At 42.8% G+C, this 13,327-nt stretch overlaps 2 long non-coding RNA genes across 2 annotated transcripts in view; one reads left to right on the forward strand and one right to left on the reverse strand.

Moving 5' to 3' along the window:
* Positions 1 to 1,260, forward strand: part of LOC101981195 — a 10,635-nt gene extending 9,375 nt beyond the window's left edge. The window contains exon 3 of the long non-coding RNA XR_258440.2: positions 974 to 1,260. This is a non-coding gene — a long non-coding RNA (uncharacterized LOC101981195). The remainder of the gene's footprint in view (positions 1 to 973) is intronic.
* A 7,276-nt stretch (positions 1,261 to 8,536) lies between these two features.
* On the reverse strand, positions 8,537 to 12,675 carry LOC113456799. The gene is made up of 3 exons (XR_003377537.1): positions 12,565 to 12,675; positions 11,180 to 11,313; positions 8,537 to 8,814 (listed from the first exon to the last, which is right to left on the reverse strand). It is a non-coding gene; the product is annotated as an uncharacterized LOC113456799 (long non-coding RNA).
* Positions 12,676 to 13,327: the final 652 nt, after the last annotated feature.

Here is a 13,327-nt window from a genome sequence, read left to right on the forward strand (position 1 = left end):
CCTCCCCTCAGAAAAGTCTTAACAGAAATAAAGACTCTCTGTTGGCCAAAGAAAGCCAAGGGGCACAAAAGAAAGAGCGCATCACTGCCTGACAAGATCTAGGAGTAGTTGCAGGAGTGGGAGTCACGGAGCGCTGCGTAAGCCCAGGTCGTGAATGCTACAGAGACTGAGATGGTCTGACGGTGACGGAATCCGGTATCTGTGACTGAAAAGGCAATGTGACATTTACAACTTACCTTTCCCGCTTACCTTTCCCTGGCCCCATAGAGGAAAAAGAGAACAGACTCTCACCCGGATGGCCAAGTAGCTCCCTCACCTGATGGTGAAGGTCAGCATCTTCCACATGCTCGTAGCACGCTCCATCACTAAGCATGATACTACAGTCTGCCTCTACACAGGTCCCTCCCTTTAACTCTGTCTGCCTTTTCTTTTTCCCCCTATTGCCTTCAAACACAAATGATAGTATACTTCTATATGTGGATGTATATGAGAGAGAGGACGTGTATGTTTGGGTGCACACACATGTGTGTGCACAGAGGTCAACCTCAGAGTTATTCCTCGGGTGCTAGTCACCTGATTTTTTTGAGTCTCTCATGAGGGCCTCGGGTTCACTGATTAGACTAGACACTAGCAAGGTCCTGTGAGCCTCTTGTCTATGTATCACTAGCACTAGGATTATAAAAACATACCACAACAGTGTTTGGCTTTTTATGAATGTTAGGGGCTTCACACTCAGGTCCTCATGCTTACACAGCAAGCACTGTGCTAGTTAAACCATCTCCCTAGTCCTCTATTTTTTTTATTTTGTTTACTACTTATTGTCTGCCCCTTGGATGAAATAAAAATATATTAGATATATTCTTAGTAATCTGTCCATAGTTAAGCCTGGCCTTCATAAGGACCTAATCTATGTTTGTTGACTGACTCATTGTCATTTGTCTCTTTCTTATTTGTTTATCCTACTCAATTGTAGATTCTTCGAACACAAGAACCACTTTTGATGTGTATTGATATCCCAGCCCACAATGAATATTTCCTCAGGTAGAATGAGTTGAGAATGAGGAAAAGAGCACGGTCCCTGGCCTTCAGAAGTTGGCCTGGATTCTCAGCTAGAACATGCTAGTTCTTCTGTTGGTCATCGCCTGCCTCAGAGGAGACCAGCCTCAGAGATGACGACTCTGAGACCATTGTGAAGTGACACAAAGCGGGCCCACTTCCTAATTTCATCTAAGCACAGGCAAAAAATGAAGCCTCTGAGTTATCCACAAATATTAAACACCTTTCCTCAGCCTACATGAGTGGCAGCTGCTCCTTACCCGGCAGAGTGACGTCTGCTGGCCTCCCTTCCCTCAGATGTTCTCCTGGTTTCACAGCCTCCGTTTATCTAGAACAAATTTACATCCTAACACATTTTTCCATGTCTTTTTATTGGGGCTTTTTAGACTCTCTGACCATGCCATCATGCTTTCTTCACAGTGGGCCTTTTTCCACACTACAATAAATAATTAGCTTGTCCCTTCCAACCACGGGAGTATTGAGTGGCCTCTGGCTGAAAACCACTGACAGAATACATAATTTAATTAATACGAGTATTTCATGAATTAACTGCCTAAGGATCCCTAGAGTGTTTTGGATGTTTAACTCCCAAACTTGTTAGAAGGGAGAATCATCTTCTCATTGCTCGTCCTTGTAAAGAGACAGATCCTCCTACCTCCAGGAAATTCTCAGGAGACTGATTTATGAGACTTAGTCATCTAAAATAAACCCATGCATCAAGGACAAGGCAGGTGAAGATTTTATGAGTAACTTATGTTATCAAACCAGCTATGTTATGTATATGTATGTATATCATCTATTCATGACCATGAAGTCAAGCTTATACAAAACAAATTTGTTACACTTCTGATCCATAACCAGCTACATCTGATAGATAATGATAATAGACAGATAGATAGGTGATAGATAAATAGATTGAGGGATACATGACAGACAGATACATAGATAGAACTAGATGTCCCTCGAATAAAGACTAGATAAAGGAAATGTGGTATCTTTACACAATGGACTACTACTCAGCTATTTAAAAAATGGCATCATTAGTTGAGCATGGTGGTGCACGCCTTTAATCCCAGCACTCAGGAGGCAGAAGCAAGTGGATCCCTGTGAGTTTGAGGACAGCCTGGTCTATAAGAGCTAGTTCCAGGACAGGCTCCAAAGCTACAGAGAAACCCTATCCCAAATAATAATAATAGCGGTGATGATGATGATGACGACGATGATGACAACAATGATGATGATGACATCATGAAATTTGCAGGCAGATGGATGGAACTAGAAAAAGACCCAGACCCAGAAAGACAAGTATGGTATATACTCACTTATAAGTGAATATTAGCTGTTAAGTAAATGATAATCATGCTACAATCCACAGACCCAGAGAGGCTAAGTTACAAAAAGGGATCGGGGGGAGGGGCACATGAATCTCCCTGGGAAGTGAAAATAGAGTAGATTTTGTGAATGGATTAGGGGTAGGTGTGGGTGGGAACAGGAAGGAACAGCGGGGGTGGCTGTTCCGGGAGAGAGTATGGGGAGAGATGACTGGAATTGGAGACATTGGGAGTTGATATGGAAGCCTAGTGCAGTAGAAACTCCGTGGAATCTACCAGGGAGACCCTAGCAAGGACTAGTAATGGAGGCTATGGGGCCTGGACCGGGCCATCTTCTGTAACTAGGCAAAGCTTCCAATGGTGGAACTGGGACTTCAACCCAGCCTCAAAACCTTTGACCTATAATCTATCCTGCCTGCAAATTGTAGGCACAGAGTTTGTGGGAGTAGCCAACTGATGACTGGACTAATGTGAGACCCTCACCACAAGAGGGAGCTCAAGCCTGATACTCCCTGGATGATCAGGCACCAGGGGGCTGGATAGCCCCAGAACCTAGGATTTAAAAAAAAAAATGCAATGAACTGATTCCTAATGATATTCTACTATGCTCATAGATCAGTGCCGAGCCCAAATCGTCATCAGAGAGGTTTCCTCTGACAGCTGATGGGAGCAGATGCAGAGACCTACAGCCAAACATTAGGTGGAAAGAAAACCCAATTGGAGCTCTCCACTGGGTTCCTCCCCTTGGAACTCGGGGAATCTCACAGAAGAGAGGGGTGGAAAAAGAATTGTAGGAGCCAGAGGGATGAGAGACACCAGGAGAATATGACCCTAAAACATAATCAACTAAAGGGGAATCATAGGAGCTCACAGAGACTAAAGAGGCAATCATGGAGCCCGCATGGATGTACTAAGTCCTCTGCATATATGTTATGGCTGTTAGCTTGGTGTTTTGTGGGATTACTATTACTGAAAATGGACTGACTATTTTGTCTGTTCCTGGAACCCTTTTCTTCCACTGGGTTGCCTTGTCCAACCTTGATATGAGAGTTTGTGCCTTGTTTTATTGTAACTTGTTACGCTGTGTTTGGTTGATATTTGTGGAAGGCCTGCTCTTCTCTGAAGGAAAATAAAGAAGGAGTGGATCTAGAGTAGAGGGGATGTGGGGAGTGGGGGTTGGGAGAAGCAGACAGGGGGAAAACTGCAGTCAGGATGAAAATGAAACAAAAATTTTTAATTTAAAAAATTAAATAAAAAATGAATTGACTTTCTTGTTACTGGCAATGAAAAGCATCCCAACTTAAACGGTGGCATCTGTTTACTTACTTACTTATTTATTTGTGGAGTATGCAAGACACGGAAAGCATGTGACTGCCAGGGAACAACTTTTGAGAGTTGGCTCTCACCTTCCATTTTGTTGAGACAGTGTCTCTTGTCTCTGTGTACTGTGTACTGCAAACTGGCTGGCCCGCGAGAGCCCAGGCAGTTTTCCTAGCTCCAGCTGCTATTTTACCTTAGGAGTGCTATGATTACAGATTGTGTCTAGCTTTTGCACATGGGTTTTGGGTATGGAACTTAGGTCACGAGGCTTCGGCAAGCAATTTTATCTGCTAAGTCATTTTGCTGGCTCAGAAATGCAAGTTTTAATATGATCCCCTTGGGGAGAAGAAACTCCGGCAAACACAATCAGAAGAACTGCAATTAGAAATAATCAAATGGGGTCGTTTTCCTTAATGCTGTTGTATTTACTTAAAAGAAGAAATGTCTTTCCTATATAAGACCCAACGGAAAGATGGTAGGTAGTGAAGACCTGCCGATATCTCGATGGAGACCTTCAATTGCTGCGCACCGCACCGTGTCTGCGCTCTGTGCGCTATTACCCAGAGCTTCGGGCAAGGGGGCTGGAGGTTAAAATACACAGACACACACAGACAGAGAAACAGCAATACAGGTCATCCTTGAATTGGCCAAGAATGCTCCCTTTATTGTATTCAGTGGCAGATTATATAGAGATAGCCACGCCCCAGCCAAACCCACCAGAAACCACTCTCCTGCCATCAGGAACTCCTGAGGTCTTGTGCTCAGAGCAGCTGTAGGCACTCAGATCAGGGGATTACAAGAAATTCAGGATCTGGGGTCTCACTGCTCCCAACAAAGACCTAGGCAGGATTATAAAACATCATCTTTGTATTCAGCAAATTTCTTCGTCTGGGTACCTTTTATAGTTCCTAGCAATAATTGTTTGCCCCTAAGTGTGTGTTAAGATAAAATAGTTAGTGAATAATGACCCCTTTTAAATTCGTATGCCATAATGATGTCAATTTATTTGAATAGTTGGCTTAGAAAGTCATTGTACCAAGTTAGGTGTAAGCACCCTGACAAGACAATGCTTTTTATAACCCTCTGCCCTCTCCACACACTTCCATTTTATCCTAATTAGACAACAAAAGGTCTTTGGAAATGCCCCAGTTAGACATCATTACCAAGCATTTTGCCAGTATTCACTAGATTAATGTGACTAATTATACAGCCTTCAACAATGAGTGGGAACTGGTCCACGGATTCCTTTGTAAATTGCTTTAAGTTAAAGCCAGTTCAGCCCTTAGTGATAGACCCAGTTACTTTATGTGAGATTTACAAGAGAGTAGTTCTCATTTCTCCTGGTCCTGGGCTCTAAAAGGAGAAGAGATGACTCATGACTCCTGGGAATTGAGTTTCCAAGGTGGCATAAGACCCATTTGCAGCATTAGAGTCCCTCAGGCTGGCACAGGACACACATGGTACAGGTAAGAAGCAGCGGAGGAATCTGGGGGAGAAAAGTTTGTGAAGCGTAAATGAGTATGTGGGGGAACCATGTATGCCCCAAGAAAAGAGAACAGAAAGATCTGAGTGCAGAAAGGGCATACTCGCTAAAGTCAGAGGACAACCTTGGGTTAGCAGGGCTTGTCTTCTACACCTTGCTTGAGAAAGCGTCTCTCTTTCATGTTGCCACCACATACTCCCAGACACCTGGTGCAACAGCTTTCGGTGATTTTTCTGCCTCTGCCTCCCATATCATGGCAGGCATATGGGGCTACAGGTATAGGTGCAGGCCACCAGGTCCAATTCTGTAAGGGTTCTGAGGGTTCAAACTCAGGTCCCCATATCTGTGCAGCAAGCACTTCACCCACGGAGCCACCTCCCTAGCCCTCTGTGGCCTTTTCGAAACTCATTTTCCCACCCTATGAATTGGAAACGGGAACATAATTCGTGAATAGTCACTGCCAGCAGAAGCACTCAGCCCAGTGCACACAAATGCTCAACAACTGTTAGCATACGGTTTTGTGAAAAGGATTATGGCAATCTGTTAGAAAAATGAACACTAATGTAAATAAGCTTATTCTTTCAATTATCCTTGCTGCAGCCTTAGTACTGCTGTGAAGGCAAAATTATAACAAATTTAGTTAAAGATCTCACTGGCTTTTCTTTGGGATTCCTGAATTAGAACAGACTCCGTTCTATCAAACAGAATGAAAGCTCCGCCGGCAACAGTTGTGTAACATGGGAACTATGAGATAGGAAAAGCTAATGGGTGAGCATCAGTTGTGGTTTTTGGTATGGGTTTTGTTAATAACTGTTATAAACAGAAATCTGTTTGAGGAAATCTCACCTATTTGAGGATCTACCCACTTCTGTAAAGTTATGTGACAATGGCATGAGTGGCTCCATTTTCTTTGTATGGTCACCTGGGCCATGGTGAAGGAGTTAAGTCAGAACACAATTACACCTACCCCCTGCCTTTGCTTTAACTGCACTATCTCAAAGTAAGGGTTCAGGATATTTCTGGGGTTTTAATTCTGGTTTCTGGTAAATTAGGTCTCTCTCTCTCTCTCTCTCTCTCTCTCTCTCTCTCTCTGTGTGTGTGTGTGTGTGTGTGTGTGTGTGTGTGTGTGTGTGTGTGTGTGTGTGTGGGTGTGCATGTGGTTGTGCAGCTATGCAAGCTTGTGGTGGCCAGGGATCAACTTTGGGCATCTTTCTTAAGTAGCCATCTATCTTGTCTCTTAAGACAGTGTCTCTCATTGACCTGGAACTCACCAATTTAGGCTAGGCTGGCTGGCCAGTGGACCTCAGGGGTCCTCCTGTCTCCACCTCCCGAACACTGGGATTCCAACTATGTGTCACCATGCCCAGTTTCTTTATGTGGGCTCTGAGCCTTTAACTCTAGTCCTCACACTTGTATGACAAACACCTTACCAGCTGAGCTGTCTGCCTAGCCCTGAGATAGGTCCATAAATGTGAGTGTTTAATGAGTAAAGAATGAGTAAAGATGAAATGATCTAGGATTGGTGGATTCGCCATCACAAATATTTCCAGGCAAGGAGTCCAAATAGGGTGTGAATAGCCACTCGCTGTTGCCTGATGGAAACCTGCTGTTTCACGTCTTGAAATGAGCGATAAAGTTATTTGAAAACCCAAAGGTTGTGTTTCCCGTGCAAGAGGTTCCCAGAACAGCAAAACTGCATCCATGAGGACGTGAAACTGTGAAGAGACACTGGCAAGTGCATTTCTAACCTCAGTGTAGAGGTTCACCCAAAAGGTACCCTCCCCACAGAGACCTCGCTGGGCCTGATTTCAGCAGCAAACCTCTATTGCAAATGCTATGTTGTAGGAAGTTCTGTGAGGCTTTGTGTTCATTGAGTATTTACTATCTAATCATGCAAGAAAATGAATCATGAAGAACAAAATGGAGGCTTACATTAAAATTTCTCTTCAGAGAATTCATGCTTGCAAAATCGAGAAGCAAGCCACTACCGTGAGTAATAAAGGACGATGCGATGAAGTTGTCATTTATTTGGGTTGACTTTCTGATTTAATTTGGGGCACACTGCTAGAGGAGACTAGGAAAAACATTAAAGAGACCGTGGTGGTAAGCCTTTCTCTGTATCAGCCGCTGAATTCCACTGTGCTTTCTCGGCATTTCTACCTACAGAGATTTACAACCCTCCCCACTGAGATCATATTCTCTAGATGTGCAACCGCCCCCGTCACCAGTACTTCAAATCACATGTCCCTTTCTTCTTATATGCTCCTTACATTGCCAGATGTCATCCACAGATGGGCCCATCTGTGGTACGCGGGAAGTCTCGTTACCTTGAACTTGACCATGCAAAATTCGTAGTTATTTTGGATAGAGAACCATGGTATGGAAAGTATGAAGTAGACGAGAGTTCCCTTTCTTCTCAGAAGACATCCATAAGTTTGTCATAGAAAAACCGAGTCACAGACCAAATGTCGCCACTCTTGTAGACCTTTGTAGGTCAGTAGTGAACTAAAAGATTGGTGGAGATTCAACTCACTGACCTTTTAGCGGTCTGGTGACATCTGGACCGAGACACTGGAGGGACATACAGCCTTTCAAAACCAAGATTCGCTTACCAGAACACTTGCCACTGGGCCACCAGAAAGCCTCAGACTTATGTCTAGACACAGGCCATATAGGGACATACTTTGCGCTCCTAAATGAAAGTAAAGTCTACAAAATATTTTCAGGTCACCCGAGGATGTTGACTATTTCAGATTTCACTACTAAAGCCCAAATCCAACACTCATGTCAATTTATGAGCCTCTAATTTTATAAATGAAAATGCATCCTTAACATTTATCTACGCAGATTAGGGAAAAGTCTGGCGGTGATCACGTTAACAGGAGTCAAATTTCTTTTGAGAGGTACTGTGAAGGACAGCTGGCCTGACTCTTCCTGAAGGCTGACCACATAACATGGTAAATGATTGTTCCTAAGTCTGGACTCTCTCAGTCCTTCCATTCTAGAGGAACCTTCTGGATGATTCTCGGGATGGTGGATAAACAAGCCTGGTGGGTGGTACACGCCTGTAATCCCGGGATTTAGAAAAAGTATCAGGATGCAATGCCTTGGTCTCACAGTGAGCTCAAGAACAATGTGTGCTGTATAAAACTAATTCAAAAGTAAACTACAATGATGCTGTAAATGCATGTATCACATGGTACACCTAAGTGGGACTTTATCTTAATTTAACACAGGTAACGTGTCTTTAAATGATCAATCCATGAGAAAAATGTTAAAATGACAAGTGAGTTTAATTTCTCAAATAAGCTCATGCTTTCATTTTTAAAAAAGACTTAAGCAATGAACTTATTTTTTTATTAATGGCTTAATAAGCTGAGGATGTGGTTCAGTAGCACAGCACCTACCGACCGTGCACAAAGCCCTGAGCTGGATCCCCAGGATATATAAGATAGGTGCAGTGGTGCTCATCTACAATCTTAGCACTTGGTGCTAGTCCTTGGAGAAACCTCAGATCCAATCCAGAGAGAACCATCCAGCTATAGTTAAAGTTCTTCCCCATCCTTCCAGGTGGTTCCCAAGAAGACCCAGTTCAGAGAAACACTCCAGCTGTTGCTCAGGTGTCTAAAAAGGAAGAAAGTACAATTTGATTTTGTTATGCAACTTTTTCCATAAGAAGAACAAGACTTTGGGGTTGAGTTGGCTCTGTCAATAAAGTATTAATCTTGCATGTATGACGACCTGAGCTTAATACCCAAAGCCCAGTAAACAAAACACAGAAACCACAGGCATGATGGTACATGCTTGGACAGCCAGCCTAGCCTACTTGATGAGCTCCTGACCACGGAGAGATCCTGTTAGCTGAAACAAAGTGTCTAGAGACTCTATCTCACACAATCCCCTCCATCTTCTTTTTCTTAGGATAGCCCAACCTCCTATCCTACGGTGTCCCCTGAGGCTGGGTGGTAGAGAAAAGAGGGAGAAAGAGGGTGTGGTGTGATACAGATGTCTCAATTAGGGAGGAGTACTCCAGAGTCACTTTTTCTCTGTATTTGACCATTTGTGAATCTATATTCTATGGTGTTCTTGCTGGTTTTGTGTCAACTTGATACAAGCTAAAGTTGTCAGAGGAAAGAGGCTTAGTTAAGGAAATGCCTCAGTGAGACCCAGCTGTAAGGCACTTCGGCATTTCGTGATCAGAGAGGGAGGGTCCAGCCCATGCTGGGTAGTGCCATCCCTGGATTGCTGGTCCTACGTTCCATACAAAAGTGGGCTGAGCTATCCGTGAGAAGCAAGCCAATAAGCAGCACCCCTTCATAGCCTCTGCATCAGCTCCTGCTTCTGGGATCCTCTCCTGCTTGAGTTCTTGTCCTGACTTCCTTCAGGGATAAACAGCAATGCTAAAGTGTAAGCCAAAGAAACCCTTTCCTCCCCATTTACTTTTCCATCATGATGTTTGATTGCAGCAATAGAAATCCTAATTAAGACATATAGGAACAGAGATTTAGGGGGCAATTTGCACTATGTTCATTTAGCAAACAAATTATAGTAGATTCACTCCTGGGGTCTGTGAGCCTTGGGCCTTTAGCCAAAATATTCAATAACAAGAGTGAGTTTCTTCTTGTGGAACAGGCCTTAAGTATAGTCAGAAAGAAGTTGGTTACCACCAAAACCTTCATGCCACTATAGCATCCGGGGCATGTCTCGCCAGGCCAGTTATTCTTGTATCTCACGACGTTTATATCTGAACAAAGCTGTTGCTGACTTTTCTTTCCTAGCAGTGTGCCTAGCACCTTCCAGTACTACAACAGCTCTCCAGCAAGAGGAACTTCCAAATAAGTACCAACTTGACTTCTCAGGTCCTGTGGCTAAGCATGCTGTCTTCAGCAGTAAGTCTTATCATCACGTTCTGAGTTGACAGTCTAAGAAGGAACAGGTATTTCTTGAGGGGTTTTTTTTTGTCTTGTTTTGTTTTTGTTTTTCGAGACAGGGTTCTTCTACGTTGCCTGTCCTGGAGCTCACTTTGTAAACCAGACTGACTTTGAACTTGCAGAGATCCTTCTCCCTCTCTCTTGCTCTCAAATGCTGGGATTAAAGGCGTACACCACGACTACCCTGCTCTCTCTCTCTCTCTCTCTCTCTCTCTCTCTCTCTCTCTCTCTCTTAATCACAATTATCTGAGCACATTTGTCACTCTTATTACTGGAACAGAACACCAAAAAAAAATAAATACTTATGAAAATAGATGTAGATTTTGGATGGGTTAAAGATACAGTTTGTCATAGTGTGGTAGGTCAGGATATAGAGAGAGAAACAAGCTACTGCTCAGCAGCGGTCCTCCTGGTTCAACAGGAACGTCACCCCATAGGATGGTGTCACTCACATTTAGGATTGATCTTCTCCCCTAGGTTAACTCAGCCCAGAAACTCCCTCACAGACACACCCAGAGACTTATCTCCTAGATGATTCTAGATCCTGTCAAGTTGGGAATCAATATTAATCATCAATCACCCTTACAAATGACGTAATGTATGTCAAGCTAGATGAGAAAGCAACCTATATCAGTTTATTACAGCCTCAGTATGTCAACAGATACTCTTTGAGAGTGGAATATTTAATAATTTTCTGTGTGACTTCTTTCTTCGGGACTTGCAAGTTTTACTACTAGATGCTAACTTGTTTCAAGAAACATCTCTCTTAAAAAAAGATTCTTTCTTACAAATGCTTTGTGCTATAGTTAGAGCCCAATAATGATGATATCAACCAATCAACACATTGATTTGTTTAATTTTGAGGCACAAGTGCCTTTTTCATCTTTCAGGAGCCATCGCTGCACCTATAAGTTGTTTTCAAGGGAGGATGCAAAATGGAGTAAGCCACCCTCAATGACCCATGCAGTCCATTGATGAGCAGTTTCCACTGTAACTGTGAGCACCCAGGTTTCTCTCTTGTGAGCCCTTTGTTGTGCTGATACAATGGAATGACTCACCTGGTTGTAATCGCTCATCATGTCACCAATTTACCTGAAATGTCTACAGGTCTAGACGTCGGGTCATCCTCTTCTCGCTTCTTATTTTCAAAAGTCACCAGTTGGACCCTCATATATGCTTGCAAATGTAAATTCTAATAAATTAAAGTATAGAATGTGAAATGAACAAGAGAACAGAAATTGATAAACCATATGAAAATGTCAGAATGAGATCTATGTCATCTTGTTAGCTAACATATAGAACTCTTAGTTTTGCTTAATTGACCCATTGCTTTGTCTGGTTCCATGAAACTCTGAGATGACACAAAGACAAGGCAGTCAGTAAGGCATAAGAGAACTCAACCAGCTCTCTGGCTCCAAGGAAGGATAGGAACCTCAAGTCTATGCCATGAGGCAGCTTCACATTCCCATCTACCTGAACCTCAATCCAGTTCAACCCATACTTTTGACCCTCACTCATCATAACCACTTGAAATAATGTCCCTCTCCAATGCACCCCCCACTCCTTCATGCACAGAGGACTCCCGTCCCTTTGCCTCATTTGATCTGGCTCTTCTCAAAGGGACTGCTCTCTTTCATATGATCAAATATGTGACCTATTCTAACTAATATTACCCTTGATGACATCACATAAATTTCATCATCCCTGTCTTTCATTATTTTGTTGCAAGAATATTTACTTTGAATAGTAACCACCTTATTGAAATGTAATGTACTTATCATGAGAATAATTCACTTGATATGTACAACTTAACAATTTTCTGTGTGTTCTGCTTTGTGCAATCATCATGGCTATTAATTTTAGATACTTTTATCACTCCCAAGTAAGCCATATCTCCTTTCCCTTCTATAGTCCCCCCAGCCCTCCTTCCATTTTTAGACAACCAATAATCTCCTATTTTGTTTTTTATGGGTTTAAGTACTACAGAATCTCCATGTAAATAGAGTGATACAGTAAGGGTCATCATTATTGATTCTAGCTTTCTCCATAAAACTTCACAATGAAATCCCCAAGGTTTTCTATTAGAAGAATTTGCTTATTCTTCAAGTATTTACACACAACTAGCACTATTTTATCAGCACCACAGGACTGAGGGAAATAGGGCAGCTTCAAAATCCCATGCAGCGACAGCACCTAGGGAAGACCACAGGAGACAGACAAACCAAGGTCAGACCTTGTCTAGACTGCTTCCTTCGCTGTAAAATGAAGCTTTACAGAAACGAACACCAGATTGCAAAACTCCATATACACTCTCTAGCATGTAATAAATACTCCACAACAGGGAGATTCTGTCACTGTCGCTGGTGTGCTATCCCAGGGGAACAAGACAAGCATGAGCCTCATTAGAGTCCTGCCAACCCACTGCTGTCCCTGCAAGACATACCTGTCTTCAGCAGTTCCCACAACGGATCACATTCTCTCAGCATCCTTTGGTCTTTCGCCCATCAATACTTATCTGGTCCTATTTTTATCTGGTGGACTTCTACTTATCCTTTAGACTAAGCCTCTGTAGAGGGGATCAGAGGAGTAGGAAGGAGACAAAACAAGAGCAATGCGGGTGAATATGAAGAAAGCACATTGTGTGCACATCACAACAAACCCATTGTTGTGCATAATTAATGCTAATAAAAGCATTATAAAGAGACTTCACTTTTGTGATGCTTTCTAAAATGTTCTCCAAAGGCCCTTCTCCCATTCTGCTTCAAATGACCCTTCCTTGAGTACCATCTCTCTCTTATTGGTCCAGTGCTGTGCTATAACCTAGTACTTCTCCTCTTTTCCCTGCTCTTACCCTTATTGTAGGCTATGTGGCATTAATCTCTGCTTTTGCAGTCTCCAATTAGATGCTCAATAAATATTTACTTCTTAAAGGAATGAATATGTGACTGAACAAAAGAAAACGGTGCCAGGAGGTAGCAAATGCCTTTAATCTCAGCCTTCAGGAGGCAAAGCATGCAATCTCAGTGAGTTTGGGACCAACTACATCTATATTGAGAGTTCTGGGCTATCCCATGCTAGACAGTGATCTCAAAGAGAAAGAAGAAGTGGGGGAAGAGAGAGAGAGAATAAGGGTGTGTTGAGTAAGTTGCTTTTCTGTATATTCTTCGGCAGCAGTGCTGAATTGTAAGCCAGTCTGTCTGAAAACT

This window comes from Microtus ochrogaster, chromosome 16 (genome assembly GCF_000317375.1).
Source record: "Microtus ochrogaster isolate Prairie Vole_2 chromosome 16, MicOch1.0, whole genome shotgun sequence".
Taxonomy (NCBI): Eukaryota; Metazoa; Chordata; class Mammalia; order Rodentia; family Cricetidae; genus Microtus; species Microtus ochrogaster.